This window comes from Budorcas taxicolor, chromosome 14, assembly GCF_023091745.1.
Source record: "Budorcas taxicolor isolate Tak-1 chromosome 14, Takin1.1, whole genome shotgun sequence".
Lineage (NCBI taxonomy): Eukaryota > Metazoa > Chordata > Mammalia > Artiodactyla > Bovidae > Budorcas > Budorcas taxicolor.
Window position 1 is genome coordinate 52,647,521 of NC_068923.1, and position 14,269 is coordinate 52,661,789.

Below are 14,269 nucleotides of genomic sequence, written 5' to 3' on the forward strand. Positions count from 1 at the left end.
GGGAGGAGAAGGGGATGACAGAAGATGAGATGGTTGGATGGCATCACTGACTCAGTGGACATGAGTTTGAGTAAACTCCGGGAGTTGGTGATGGACAGGGAAGCCTGGTGTGCTGCAGTCCATGTGGTCACAAAGTGTTGAACATGACTGAGCTGAACTGAAGCTATCTTTCAATTGTATGTCTAGTTTAATTTCATTATGAACTGAGAACATGTTTTGCATAATTCTCTGCTTTTAAATTTGTTTAAGTATATTTTATGACACAGAATATGGTCTATCTTGGTGAATTTTTCACATGAGCTTGAGAAGCAAGGGTATTCTTCTGTTCTAGATTAGAGTATTATAAAGTAGCTCTTCCTTTATTTATGTAGATCTGAGGTTTTGACCAATATCATTTTATTTCTGCTTGAAAAACTTTTAATATTTTTGCAAGAATACTTTGGTGGTATTTATTTCTTTCAATTTTTGGTTGTCAGAGAATATCTATTTTTCTTTCACTTAGAGTAATTTTTCTGGATGTAATTTTTTTCTTTTAATAATTTAAATATTTTGGTTTACTCTATTTTTTCTTGTATGGTTATTGGCAAGCAATTTACTGAAATTCCTATCCTTGTTCCTGTATAGAAAAAATGTTTCTCTTTCCATCTAGCTTCTTTCAAGATGTTCCCTTTGTCTTTGGTTTTCTGCAGTTTGAATATGATGTATCTTGTGTAGTATTCTTGATATTTATTCTGCTAGATTATCTCTAAGCTTCCTATATTTGTGCCTGGGTGTCTGACATTTATTTTGAAAAATTTGCTCTCATTACTACATCAAATAATTCTTTTGTTCCATTCTGATTTCTTCTGGTTACAAGTATGTTTCAGTTTTGAGATAGATCTTTTGTTCTTGAATATTCTATTCTGTTCATTCTTTTTTTTCTCTCTCTCTCTTTACATTTCAGTTTCAGATACTCCCATTGATTCATTTTCAAGTTCACTGACTTTTCTTTAATTGTGCAGTCTACAGATGAGCCCATCAAAGGCATCCCTCATGTTTGTTACAATGTTTTGATTTTAAGCAGATCTTTCTCAGAATTTCTACCTCTCTGCTTTGAATATCAATCTGTTCTAATGTGTTGTCTACTTTTCCCTTTAGACACTTAAATATACTAATCATAGCAGTCCCTAGGACTGCAAGGAGATCCAACCAGTCCATTCTAAAGGAGATCCGTCCTGGGTGTTCATTGGAAGGAATGATGCTAAAGCTGAAACTCCAATACTTTGGCCATCTCATGCGAAGAGTTGACTCATTGGAAAAGATCCTGATGCTGGGAGGGATTGGGGGCAGGAGGAGAAGCGGATGACAGAGGATGAGATGGCTGGATGGCATCACTGACTCAATGGACATGAGTTTGAGAAAACTCCAGGAGTTGATGATGGACAGGGAGGCCTGGCTTGCAGCGATTCATGGGGTCGCAAAGAGTCGGACATGACTGAGCGACTGAACTGAACTGAATCATTTTAAACTGAGAGTTCTGTCTTCTCTGTCATATCTGGGTCTGGTTATAGAATTATTTTGTCTTCTTAAATTTTTTTTCTTACATTTTTCATGCTTTGAATTTTTTTCTTGGAAGATGAACATTTTCTATTGGGTATTAGAAGCTGGCTTACATAGGCTATTAGTGTGAGGGTTTATTTCAGTCTGGTTAGATGTTGGGCTGTGTTTAGTATTTACAGTTGTTGTAGGTGCCAAAGGCTTCAATTCATCTAGCGATTTTTTTTTTTTTTTTTGTCTTCACTTCTTATCTTCTCAAGTACTCCTCTTCAAAGAGTGCATTTTGAAATTCTTTCAGATGGTATCCACTGGTATCATACTTGCACTGTTTCGTGGTGGTTATATGTGAAAGATGGGAAGTTTTGAACAGTATTCAGATTAAATCATAACTTAATGGTCTTTTTGTCTCTGAGCTGTAACTCCATAAGTGTTTCTTCATTTTTACAGACTTGATATCTCCCATAGATTGGAAGGAAATGAGAGAGGGCTGGGGTTGAAGGAATGATGTTCCTCCAGATGGGATAAGTCCCTGGCAAAGTCTTCTGTTCTAGGTTTAGGCATTTATTACTGATAATGTGTAGGGCATATTTGCAATGATTACTGTTCACCTCTTGCTGCCAGAGCCACAAAGAGATTCATGTTGGATCTTCAGAGTGATCCCCTTGTTCTTGAATAGTATAGTTCTTCAATGGTAACCCCTGCAAGGTATGGAACTCCCTAAGACTGCAGATCCAAGGAGTTTATCGCTCTCACCATAGTCTATACTCAATTTCTAGCAGTTCATCAAAATTATCATTACCATTGTTCCAGCAGTTTATGTTTCCAGCAGTGGCTTTTGCTCTAAGTAAACATATCTGAATTTGCCTATTTCTAGATAGGGTGGTGTTTTGCCCTGAAACCTTAGTTCTCTGACAGCTGCTAAAAAGGTTGTATTTTTAGTAAGTTCAGTTTTTTCTTGTTGTAAGGATAGAGTGAAATTTTTTTTGTTCTTTACATGCCAGAGTTAAAACTGGAAATCAAGCACTTTATTTTTCTAGCATAAATACAAGTGAAACATTGGGCCACAACTGGCAAACTGTGATAGCATATGATGTATTGATGACTAGGAGAAGTGAGAAAATGAGGTCATCATCATATTGATTATTGTCATGATCATTTTCAAAACTTGGCAAAAGAAAGAACTGTAATATGACTCTTCTCTAAATTTTCATGGCATTATGAGATGGGAAAAAATAACCTAGAATAGCTCTAAGTTTGTATCATCTCATCTTTTCTTCAATAACTTTTCACCTCCCATAAGGGAAGACTACTGAAGAGAAATGTCAATCAAGAACTGCATAAAAGCATTTCCTCTAGCCAAAGAAATATTATAAAATAAAAAGCATTTTTATATTTTTTATAAATAGTAAAAATAATTCTCTTTCTTAAATGAACACTTCTGTGAAGAATAAAAGTGAGAAAGTCTCAGTGCACCTTCAGGAGATACTGAGAGCTTGGCATGCTGGTTTTAATCAATGAGTTGGGTTAAGGTTTTCTAGTCCAGTCAGATACATTTTTCCCAAAACCTGGCTCTCATTTTTCATCTACTCACCATGAATTCTTTATTTTTTATCATCTGCATCTTTGTGATTAACAATTTCCCCATTACTACTATTTCTAATCACCTTTTGTCAATTCTTCTCAAACATTCCCCAGCTTTCTCTAATGTATTAATTTAAAGACTGTCTAACTTTCTTCTTCAACATTTAAATGAATAGCAATTCAGTATGTTACATGGCATTATTTATAAACAATGGTGGAAGACACATTATACAATAATTCTTTGGAGTCTTAGCCATCTCCTATCTCCCATTATTGAATATTCAATGAAAAAAGCTAGGTCAAAATTCAACAATGCATAAAAAGAATTATACACTATGACAAATGGGGATTGTTTCAAGTATTCAAGGCTTGTTCAACATTTGACAATCAATCAACATAATCCAATACATCAACAAGCTAAAGAAAAAAAACACACATGATTATATCAATTGATGTAGACAAAACATTCCACAATCCAATACACATTCTTAATAAAAATTCTCAGCAAACTTGGAATAATAGGAACTTCTATAGCTTAATAAAAAATGTCTGGAAAGAAAGCCCTATAGTTAGTAATATACTAAATGTAGACAGACTATTTCTTTAACAGTAGTCGAACACCTACCCCTAATTTGGGAATAGGCATGGATGTCCAATTTTGCTACTCCTATTCAACATAATACAGAAGTTTTAGTTGGTGAAATAAGAAGAGAGAAAAGTAAATAACAAATAAAAATGTATTTATTCACAAGTGAAAAAATTATCTATTAAACAATTTCCTAGAAGAAAGCATAGGAAATCATATAAGTAACCTTAGTTTCGGTAATGAAACTACAAAATATAACATCCAAAGGATGATTCATGAAAGAAAAAAAAATGATGTTGAATTTTATTAAAATTAAATCTTCTGCTTCCTGAAAAACACTGTTAATAGAAACGAAGACAGACCATAGACTGGGGAAAAAAAAAAAAAGTATTTGCAAATCACATGTGTGACAGATGACTTCAAGATATACAAAGAACACTTAAAGCTTAATAAGAAAACCCATTTAAAAACTGGGCAAAAAAAACCTGGACAGACACTTTAACAAAAAAGATATGCAAATGGAAAATAAGCATACACAAATATACACAACTTGAGTTTTCTGTAGAGAACTGGAAATTAAACAAGTTACCACTGTGCACTTATTAGAATGGCATGTTGTTGTTTAGTCGCTCAGTCGTGTCCAACTCTTTGCAACTCCATGGACTATAGCCCGCCAGGCTCCTCTGTCCATGGGATGTCCCAGGCAAGAATACTGGAGTGGGTTTCTATTTCCTTCTCCAGGAGACCTTCTCCACCCAGAGATCAAACCCACATCTGCTTTGGCAGGAATGGCTAAAGCCACCCCTCCACCCATGGGGAAAAAAAAAAAAAAAATCTGACAATATCAGTTGCTGGTGAAGTTGCAAAACAATAGGTAGGAGATTGCTACAAATAGTACACCCATGCAAATGCAAGATAGTACAGACATCTTGGAAGACTTTGACACTTTCTTATAAAGCTAAATGTAATCTCAACATAGGATATAGCAATCACACTATTTACCCACTGATCTGAAAATTCATGATGAATTTTCATAACTAATCAACATTATGCATGCAAACATTCAAAAGTTCAAGAATTGAAAGGCAATTGTTTTTCCTATTCTTAATAATGAGAAGTATAAGACATTTTTGTACATCTACAGTATTTAAACTTTCATAAGCATTCTTACAAAAGCAGGAAATTAAAAGCTGTTATACAGAAAATTATCCAGATAAAACTTTAGGAATAAGATCAAAATATCATAGCTTATGTCCCTGAATATGTCAGTTATATTCATTTCCTGGTTTGAAGATATTTGCTATCTTATTTTATATTTTGGTATAGAAAATCCTTCTGTAGATAAACTTTCACAGTTCTAACCGGTATTGTTCAAGGGTCAACTGTTTTACAACAGTATCTTTCTATCTCTCTTTCATTTTTTATCCTTATCCCTTTCCATTATATTTACAATTTTTGCATTCATCAATATTTGGGTAGACTCTAGTTTCTGTCTAGTGTCATTTCTCCTTCAACCTGAAGTAATTCCTTTAACATTTCTTCTAGTTTACACCTACTGGCAACAGGCTTTTGTCATGTTTATTCATAGTTCTTTATTTCATTATCTTTTTTCATAAATATTTTTTGAAATACTAAATTGCTAGATGTTCTTTCAACTCTTTGTTTCATTGTGTGTGTGGTTGTTGTTTTTTTTTTTTTTTTTCAGTTTCTAAGAACTCCGTGAACTTCTGATCTAACTTCTAGTGCATGTGCCTTTTTCTGCGTGTTTTAAATATGCTGTTTCACTTGCTTTCAACAAGTAGTTTTCATTGTGTTTATTCACTTTAGGTTACTTGAACACCTTGGATCTGTGTATTTATAGTTATGAAAAATTTATAACTCTTAATCTGTTTCTGGAACTCTAGTTGCACATATATTAGACTACTCTTTTCTCTCTATGCTACATCTTCATAGTTTTTATTGCTTTGTTTTCAAGTTCACTTATTTTTTTAATGTTTCATCTGCTATTGATTCAGATGTGAAATTTTTACTTCCAGAATATTTTATTTCCAGATATTTTTATCTCTAGAATTTCATTTGATTCTCTTTATATATTACATCTCTTTCTTCATTATATTGATGTTTGTCTTTAAATCTTGGAACATTATTGTAATATTTATAATACCTGTTTTATAGTTTCTGTCTCTTAATCCTATCATCTGTTATTTTCCTATTTGTTTCTATTGACTGCTTATTCTGGATATGTTTTACATTTTTCTACTTCATCATATTTATTAAATTTTGAATGGATGGTGGATATTAAAAGTTTTAAAATGTTGAGTACTGGATTATGTGATATTTCTTTAAAGAATGTATTTTAATTTAATAGGCAGTTAAATTCCTTGCATAATAATGTGAGGTTCTTCAGGCTTATTTTGAATTTTTATAAGGTGAGTCTAAATAGCCTATAGTCTACAGCTAGCATCACATGTAACCCCAGGTACTCTCTGGGAGGTAGGGTCACTCCTGAGACTGCAAATATTAACCACAGGTAAAGGGTCTTCAAGGGTGGTCACCCTGGGAGAATGTAGTGTGTGAGCCCAGGTGCAGTGTGTGAAATGGGGTTCACCCGGAGACTGTGGACATATGATTCTAGGTGAAACACATCGGAACATGATCATGCTTGAGACTGTGGATGTTTGAAAACAATACGGGGACTGGCAGGGGGCTTTATACTGGAGCCTGTGGACAAGTGACCACAGGAACAGGGTGTGAAGGGTGGGGTCAACAGGAGACTGAGAACATGTGATCCCAATTACAGGGTCTGGAAAGGGGGTTAGCCTGGAGACTGTGGACCTGTGACCACAGGTCCAGTGTCTGAGAAGTGACATCACACAGGAGACTGTGGACTTGTGACCCTAGGTGCCAGGTCTGGGAGGGAATGAATTGAAGACTGTGGATGTGTGACCCCCCCAGGAACAGGCTCTTGAGGGTGGGGAAACTCTGGAATGTCTGGTCATGTGACTCCGCAATAGTTTCTCTCCACCTTGGTTAATGGAAAAAGTGGAATTGCTCTCAGATGTCTCTAAGCTCTGAAATTGTTAAGCTTATAGATTTCTAGTAATTGTTCTTCCTCTGAAGTTGGTCTTTGCCAGTCTTATGGAATTTCACTTTATGGATGGCAGATGGGGTTCTGACAAAAACACAATGAAGCTCTTTCTCTGTCTTCCTCCCTACTACCTGTCACTTTGCCCTATAAATTCTAGAAACCTGTCTCTCAAAACACTAAGCTTTGCTTCCTTAACTCAGTGAAACTTCAAATCCTGTTTTGTTCCACCCTGCCTGCTCCTGCTTAGGAAATTGCCTCCAGTCAGAAACTGAGCATTGAGGTAAGGTTTACCTCAGTTCTTTCCGTCCTAGTTAGCCAAGGCAGAGCAAATAACCTCCACACCCCACCCCAACCCTCTCCCCAAAAAGAAAAGCATTCTTCATGAGTGAAACAAGATATTTTTATGAAAATCTATAAAATGTTTTTCTCTTTTTGATAGGTATTAAAAGGTAGATTTTCTAAAAAAAGTTTTCCTAAGTTTTTTGGAAGTTTAAAATTAACAAGAAATTTTCTTTATAGACTAGATGAAATCAATTTTAAATCATGTTCTTAACAGTCTGAAAACTCAGTTCTGTAATTTATCACAATTTCATTAGCAATACCAATAATATGTTTCTTTTAAAGGCTTTAGGAAGTTTTCATAGATTATATCATTTACCACATTTTGCAGCTGAAAATTTTATGATATATAAGGTTAAAACAAATTATTTCTGTTATAAGTGCAGATACAAATTAGTCAAGGAATAGATTTCAAATCTCTTAAGAAAGCTCCTAATTCATTCCACCTGGCCTTCCAGTATGTATTTATGTTCTGTGAGGGGTCAAAATTTTCCATGAATGATCCCCATTTTCATGTCATAGACAAAGGTTTACTTCCTCTGTGCTGCTACATTTTTGTTTTCATCAGGCTCCAGAAAATTAGTTTGACTTGACTTGTTGCTTTTGCTTATTCTGCAAGGGCTTGCTTAGTGGCTCAGACTGTAAAAAATCTGCCCATTATGCAGGAGACCTGGGTTTGTCCTCGGATCAGGAAGATCCCTTGCGACTCAGCTGGTAAAGAATCTGCCTGATATGCGGGAGATGTGGATTTGATCCCTGGGTTGGAAAGACCCCCTGGAGAAGGGGAAGGCTATCCACTCCAGTATTCTGGCCTGGAGAATTCCATGAACTATAAAATCCATGGGGTAGCAAAGAGTCAGACAGGACTTAGCAACTTTCACTTTCATTTCTCACTGTCCCTTTCAGGAAGATCCCTCGAAGAAGGGAATGGCTACCCACTCCAGTATTCTTGCCTGGATAATTCCATGGACAGAGGAGCCTTTTGGGCTATCGTCTATAGGGCCACAAAGAGCCATGTATGCCTGACATTTTCACTTTCACTCTGCAAATCTCTGAGTGCTGTATGACTATCTCCAATAAGAAAACGTTCAAATGGCCACAGTTCCCCCACTTCTCTCTCCCTGAATGAAGTCACTCATTCATGTCCGACTCTTTGCAACTCCATGAACTGTAGCCTGCCAGGCTCCTCCATCCATGGGATTTTCCAGGCATGAATACTGGAGTGGGTTGCCATTGCCTTCTCCAGAGGATCTTCCTGACCCGGGGATCAAACCAGGGTCCCCTGCACTGCTGACAGACTCTTTACCGTCTGAGCCACCAGGGAAGGCAAACACAAATATTCTTGTTGCTTTACTATTAAGGAACTATATAGGACCTTAACTTTCAGTGAAGTAGTTATAAAGCTTAATAATTTTATAGACTAATTAAAGAAAGTCATGTTCCCTTTCTTCTTGATTCCCTATATTATGGAAGCAGAGTTTGAAAGGATTAAAGGTATGTTTTTATTTTTTAAAAATGTGTTCCCCTATAAGAAGAAGCTGCTTTATGACTTCTGTTTATAGTTCATTGTCCACATGTAACTGTAAGACAATGTGCAGCTGTAAGCGAGCCTGACAAACTATTTTTCCTTTCCAACTTCCATTATAGAGTTCATCTTTCTAAACTACTAGTCAATAAAATCTACAGTAAATGATTTTCTTATCTTCTAGTTGAATAGTTTCTGCCTGTCTTCGTCAAGTTTTAAAAACCTGATGTGGAATGTGGTACAATAGTGTTCTTTAAACTTACCAGCCATTTTAAACTTAGTTGAAGTTAAAAAATTTAGAAAGAAGAGGATTATTTCTAAATTTGTTCAACATGAAGATCTGTAAAAGGAATTGGTGGTCTATCATTTTAATTTTATCCCTGAGATATTTTGTTTCAGAGCCCAACTTCAAGACTATACCATCTCAGACTTGAATCGGCTTGTGTATTTTAGCCAACTGACTAAACTTCACAAATTATCTTTCTTTTTCTTTAAAATGTCGATAAGATTCATCTATACCATAGCGCCATGAGAATTTTAAAAAATCAATATGTATTCATGCTTGGTTCAGTGCCTGGAACAAATTAAATCTTAATACATGATAGCTATTGTTACTTTTAGGGTTAATGATTAATCAGCAACTCAGATTGTGGTGTAATGTTAGTTCAAGTTACTCTATTAATTTGTATTAGTCATCAAAGTGAAGTAGAACAAAATCATATTAACTAAAAAACTCTGTCATTGCACTTACATAGACTAAGTTGCATTTGTTTAGCACAATATGAAGTGAATATTTATTAATATCCAATCAATCACATGGTAAATGACATCATTAGAATAATATCTAAATCAGTGGGTACAAAAGTACATACAAAATTTGGGCCATACATATAACTTCCTAATCTGACTCAGGTTGTGTAGCCTTGATTCCATAAACTTGCTGGGAATTTGGTTCTCATAAATGGAAGACAGAACTTAGAATCAGGCCACATAAGCAGCCTGATACAAAATCATATTATCAACCCAGAATTCAAAAATTCAGAGATAAGTGTCATAATATTCAGAAAGGGGCTTGAACCTTCCACAGCTCAATGTTTCATGTTTTTATGTTGTGTATTGGCTCTCTAGGGAGGCCATAACAAAGCACTACAGACTGAGTGGCTTAAACAACAGAAATTTGTATTTTGACAATCCTTGAGGCTAGATGTCCAAGATCAAAGTCTTGGCAGAGTTGGTTTCTGCTGAGACCTCTTTCTGTGACTTATAGATGGTAATTTCCTCCCTCTGTCTTCCTGTGGTCTTCTCTATGTACCTTTCTTCATCCTAATCTCTTCTTATTATAAGGATGTCAGTCACATTGGATTAGTGCTTAACCTAATGATCTCATTTTATTACCTCTTTCAAGATCCTATGGCCAAATACAGTCATATTCTGAGATATTAGGCCCTGGGACTTCAACATATGCATTTTGTTCAGTTCAGTTCAGTCATTCAGTCATGTCTGACTCTTTGTGACCCCATGGACTGCAGCACACCAGGCCTCCCTGTCTATCACCAACTCCCAGAGTTTCCTCAAACTCATGTCCATTGAGTCAGTGATGCCCTATGACCATTTCATCTTCTGTCGTTCCCTTCTCCTCCCACCTTCAGTCTTTCCCAGCATCACAATTCAGCCAATAACAAGTGGATATTAGATTGTGAAATAGTGTATATAAAATGGAGCGGTATTAACTTGGCTTATTCAGAACTTTGATACATAAAGTAATTTTTAGGTCATATTCTAATGGCTATCTCATTGTAAAAAAGAAATAAGGCAGTGGTGCTATAATAATAGATAGATTTTCTTTTAAAGTATATAATACTTTATTTAAAAAATCATATCCAGTTTAATTTTTATATTAATGCTTTGAGAATATCCATTCTTTCTGCATGATCACAAAATGGATTACAAAACCAAAAATATGGCTTATGTAGTTTTTGTTATTCAGTCACTAAGTTGCGTTGGACTCTGGGACTCCATGGAATATAGCACACCAGGCTCCTCTGTCCTCCACTATCTCCCAGAGTTTGCTGAAGCTCATTCTACTGAGTCGGTGATGCTATCCAACCATCTCATCCTCTGTCTCCCTCTTCTATTTTTGCCTTCAGTCCCCAGTATCAAGGTCTTTTCCATGTTCAGTTCAGTTCAGTCCCTCAGTTGTGTCTGACTCTTTGTGACCCTGTGAATCGCAACATGCCAGGCCTCCCTGTCCATCACCAACCCCTGGAGTTCACTCTGACTCACGTCCATTGAGTCAGTGATGCCATCCAGCCATCTCATCCTCTGTCGTCCCCTTATGCTCCTGCCCCCAATCCCTCCCAGCATCAGAGTCTTTTCCAATGAGTCAACTCTTTGCATGAGGTATCCAAAGTATTGGAGTTTCAGCCTTAGCATCATTCCTTCCAATGAACACCCAGGACTGATCTCCTTTAGAATGGACTGGTTGGATCTCCTTGCAGTCCAAGGGACTCTCAAGAGTCTTCTCCAACACCACAGTTCAAAAGAATCAATTCTTCGGCACTCAGCTTTCTTCACAGTCCAACTCTCACATCCATACATGACCACTGGAAAAACCATAGCCTTGACTAGACAGACCTTTGTTGGCAAAGTAATGTCTCTGCTTTTGAATATGCTATCTAGGGTGGTCATAACTTTCCTTCCAAGGAGTAAGCGTCTTTTAATTTCATGTCTGCAATCACCATCTGCAGTGATTTTGGAGCCTCCAAAAATAAAGTCTGACACTGTTTCCACTGTTTCCACTGTTTCCTCAACTATTTCCCATGAAGTGATGGGACCAGATGCCATGATCTTTGTTTTCTGAATGTTGAGCTTTAAGCCAACTTTTTCACTCTCCTCTTTCACTTTCATCAAGCGGCTTTTTAGATCCTCTTCACTTTCTGCCATAAGGGTGGTGTCATCTGCATATCTGATGTTATTAATATTTCTCCCGGCAATCTTGATTCCAGCTTATGCTCCTTATGCAAAACTAAGAACATTTTAATGGGACTTCCCAGGTGGTTAAGAACCTGCCTGCCAGTGCAGAAGACTTAAGAGTTGCAGGTTAGATCCTTAGGTTGGGAAGATCCCATAGACAAAGCCATGGCAATTCACTCAAGTATTCTTGCCTAGAGAATTCCATAGACAGAGAAGCCTGGCAGTCTACAGTCCTTACGGTCACACAAAGTAAGACATGACTGAAATGACTCAGCAAGCCATTTTAATACCTTGTCAATGTATTTGTAGAACTTAATAGAGTTTATTCTCTTAGAGATTAAAGGTTAATTTTTAAAACTAAATCCTTAATCATAAGTTTTCTGCTGTTATATATTTTGCTAACCATTTTTACTCTTTTCATTGTGTCTCTGAAAATGTGTTACTGGTAAATTCCTGTTTATCATAATTATTATCATCTGAGGGGTACTGGAATTATTTTTTAGCAAATGCTGGTATTTATAATTATTGATTGTGTGCAACTTTGTGTCTACATACCATAAGAGGAAATCATTGAAAACACAGTATTTATTTTCCCTGTCTAATGTGCCATAGTGCACCAACAATTAGAGTGAGAAAAAAAAAGAGTAATGTTTGTTGGGGCACATGGAACCATTCCCCAGAGGCTCACACAGAATGGCATGTGATAACTTCCAGGAAAGCATTTGAATAGTAGTGAGATTTTACTTTAATGTCTGCACAGTTGTAATCCAAATTAGGTCAAAATAACAAAATATATAGATATATTTAGAGTCATTGTATTTATTTTCCCTAGTATATATTTTTCCTGAAAGTCACTTCCCTCTAGTATATGTTTATTGTGCATAATTATGTATATATGTATATTTATTGCATAAGTATGTTTGGCTTTACAAGTTTTCACATTAGCCAGTTATGTAACACAGCCTGCGATTTTGTCCTTTGTTAAACATTTCCAGTGGTTTTGTTGTTTTCAACAGATGAATTAGAAAATCTCAGAAAATTGGTTGCTGAAAATGAAATGGGAATGGTAGAATCATTCTGAATCCTGCCTTTTGGTGTTTACCTCAAAGCATGCTTCTTTGTGCTTGCTTGATTTACATTTAGCAATATCTACGTGCAAATAGCAATCATACACCAAAGTAAACGGAACTATATGCAACTGCTTCCTCCAGTTTCTTCAATTGCAGTTGCAGTCCCATAGATTTCCATCTTGACAGGTAGCATAATTAGAAAATTCTCTTTGTCTTATTAAATGTGACTCTTCTCAATAGAATTCACTTCATTGCTAGCAAAGAACAGAAAATATACTTCAAATCTGAAATAGGAAATCAAGGGGGACTGTTTTATTTTTATCTGTCTTTGTGCCAGCAACATTATTATCAAAGGATATTGTAATGCTGAAAATGTACTTTGGGGATTTAAATCACGCATTAGCCTGGGAAGCAAAAAGTGCTGTAGGGCCTGTGCAATATATTTTCTCATTAATCTGATTGAAAGATTATCCTTCCTATAGCTATGAAAATTCTAATACTCATATATCCATATTCTATGCTAGTAAAATTCAGCTTTGTGCAAAGTCATTGTCTCTTGCGTCGAGGGTCCAAGACTTTTCTTCTCTCGGCATAAGCCCATCTGTATTAAAATAAATTCAAAGCAGTCCGCCATTTCATGCACACATTTTGATTATTTCGTAAGCTGCTGTGGAAAATGGAAGTATCAGCAAGCTATGCAGTTTCCTGGTAATGTAATGCGGTCATTACCTCAGTGGTCATGTGAGAAAGTTTAGCTGTACCGTCTTTGACAAATGTTCAGTGAGTCAAAACAGTACATTTAAATGAAATGCAGATATGAATGAGGCATTATTGCAATCACAACTCCAGCTTCAAAATTATCTCATGTGAATATACACGCTTTCTCTGTAACCTGACATTTTTAACAGAACTAGCTGTGCCTTTACTCTCCCGCCACTCACCCTACCTCTTTTCTCTACTTCCTCCCCCAGATTCAGGATGAAGGAAGGTATTATGATCAGAGGCTGTGTGCAGTAATTGAAGACACTCCTGATGATTCCACGCAATCAGAGTGACACATTATTTGTGACGAAAATTAAGTCAAGAAACAAAGCAGATTTATAGGTTGCTTTGCCACGGTCAGTGCCTTTACAAAGATTAGCAAATGTAGATGGATAAAACTCATCCAAAAAAAAAAGAGAGCGCGAGAGAGAGAAAACAAAACCAACAACCACTTATATGCTTTTCCATATAAGAGACTCACTGAAAATTTTGTATAACCTTGGTTGTAACTCCCAGCACTTTGCAATTTTAAGTTTTAATGAAACTACAGAAAATGTCTTAAACTGAGTGATTTCTATTCAGAGCACTTGGAGTGCTGATAGCATGAACAGTATAGATGGCTCCAGCCATAACTGTCACACAGATAATATTCTTTTATGCCTCAAGACACTAAGATGGTGCTGTAGATAACCAAAAGAAATAAGCTGCCACCATCACTAATCTGCAGCTTTGAAACAGTATAGCTTTTGCATGGTTAAGAGAAGGTAAAATCACCTACCAGTGTAATAGAGAAGACATGTTGAAAGTGA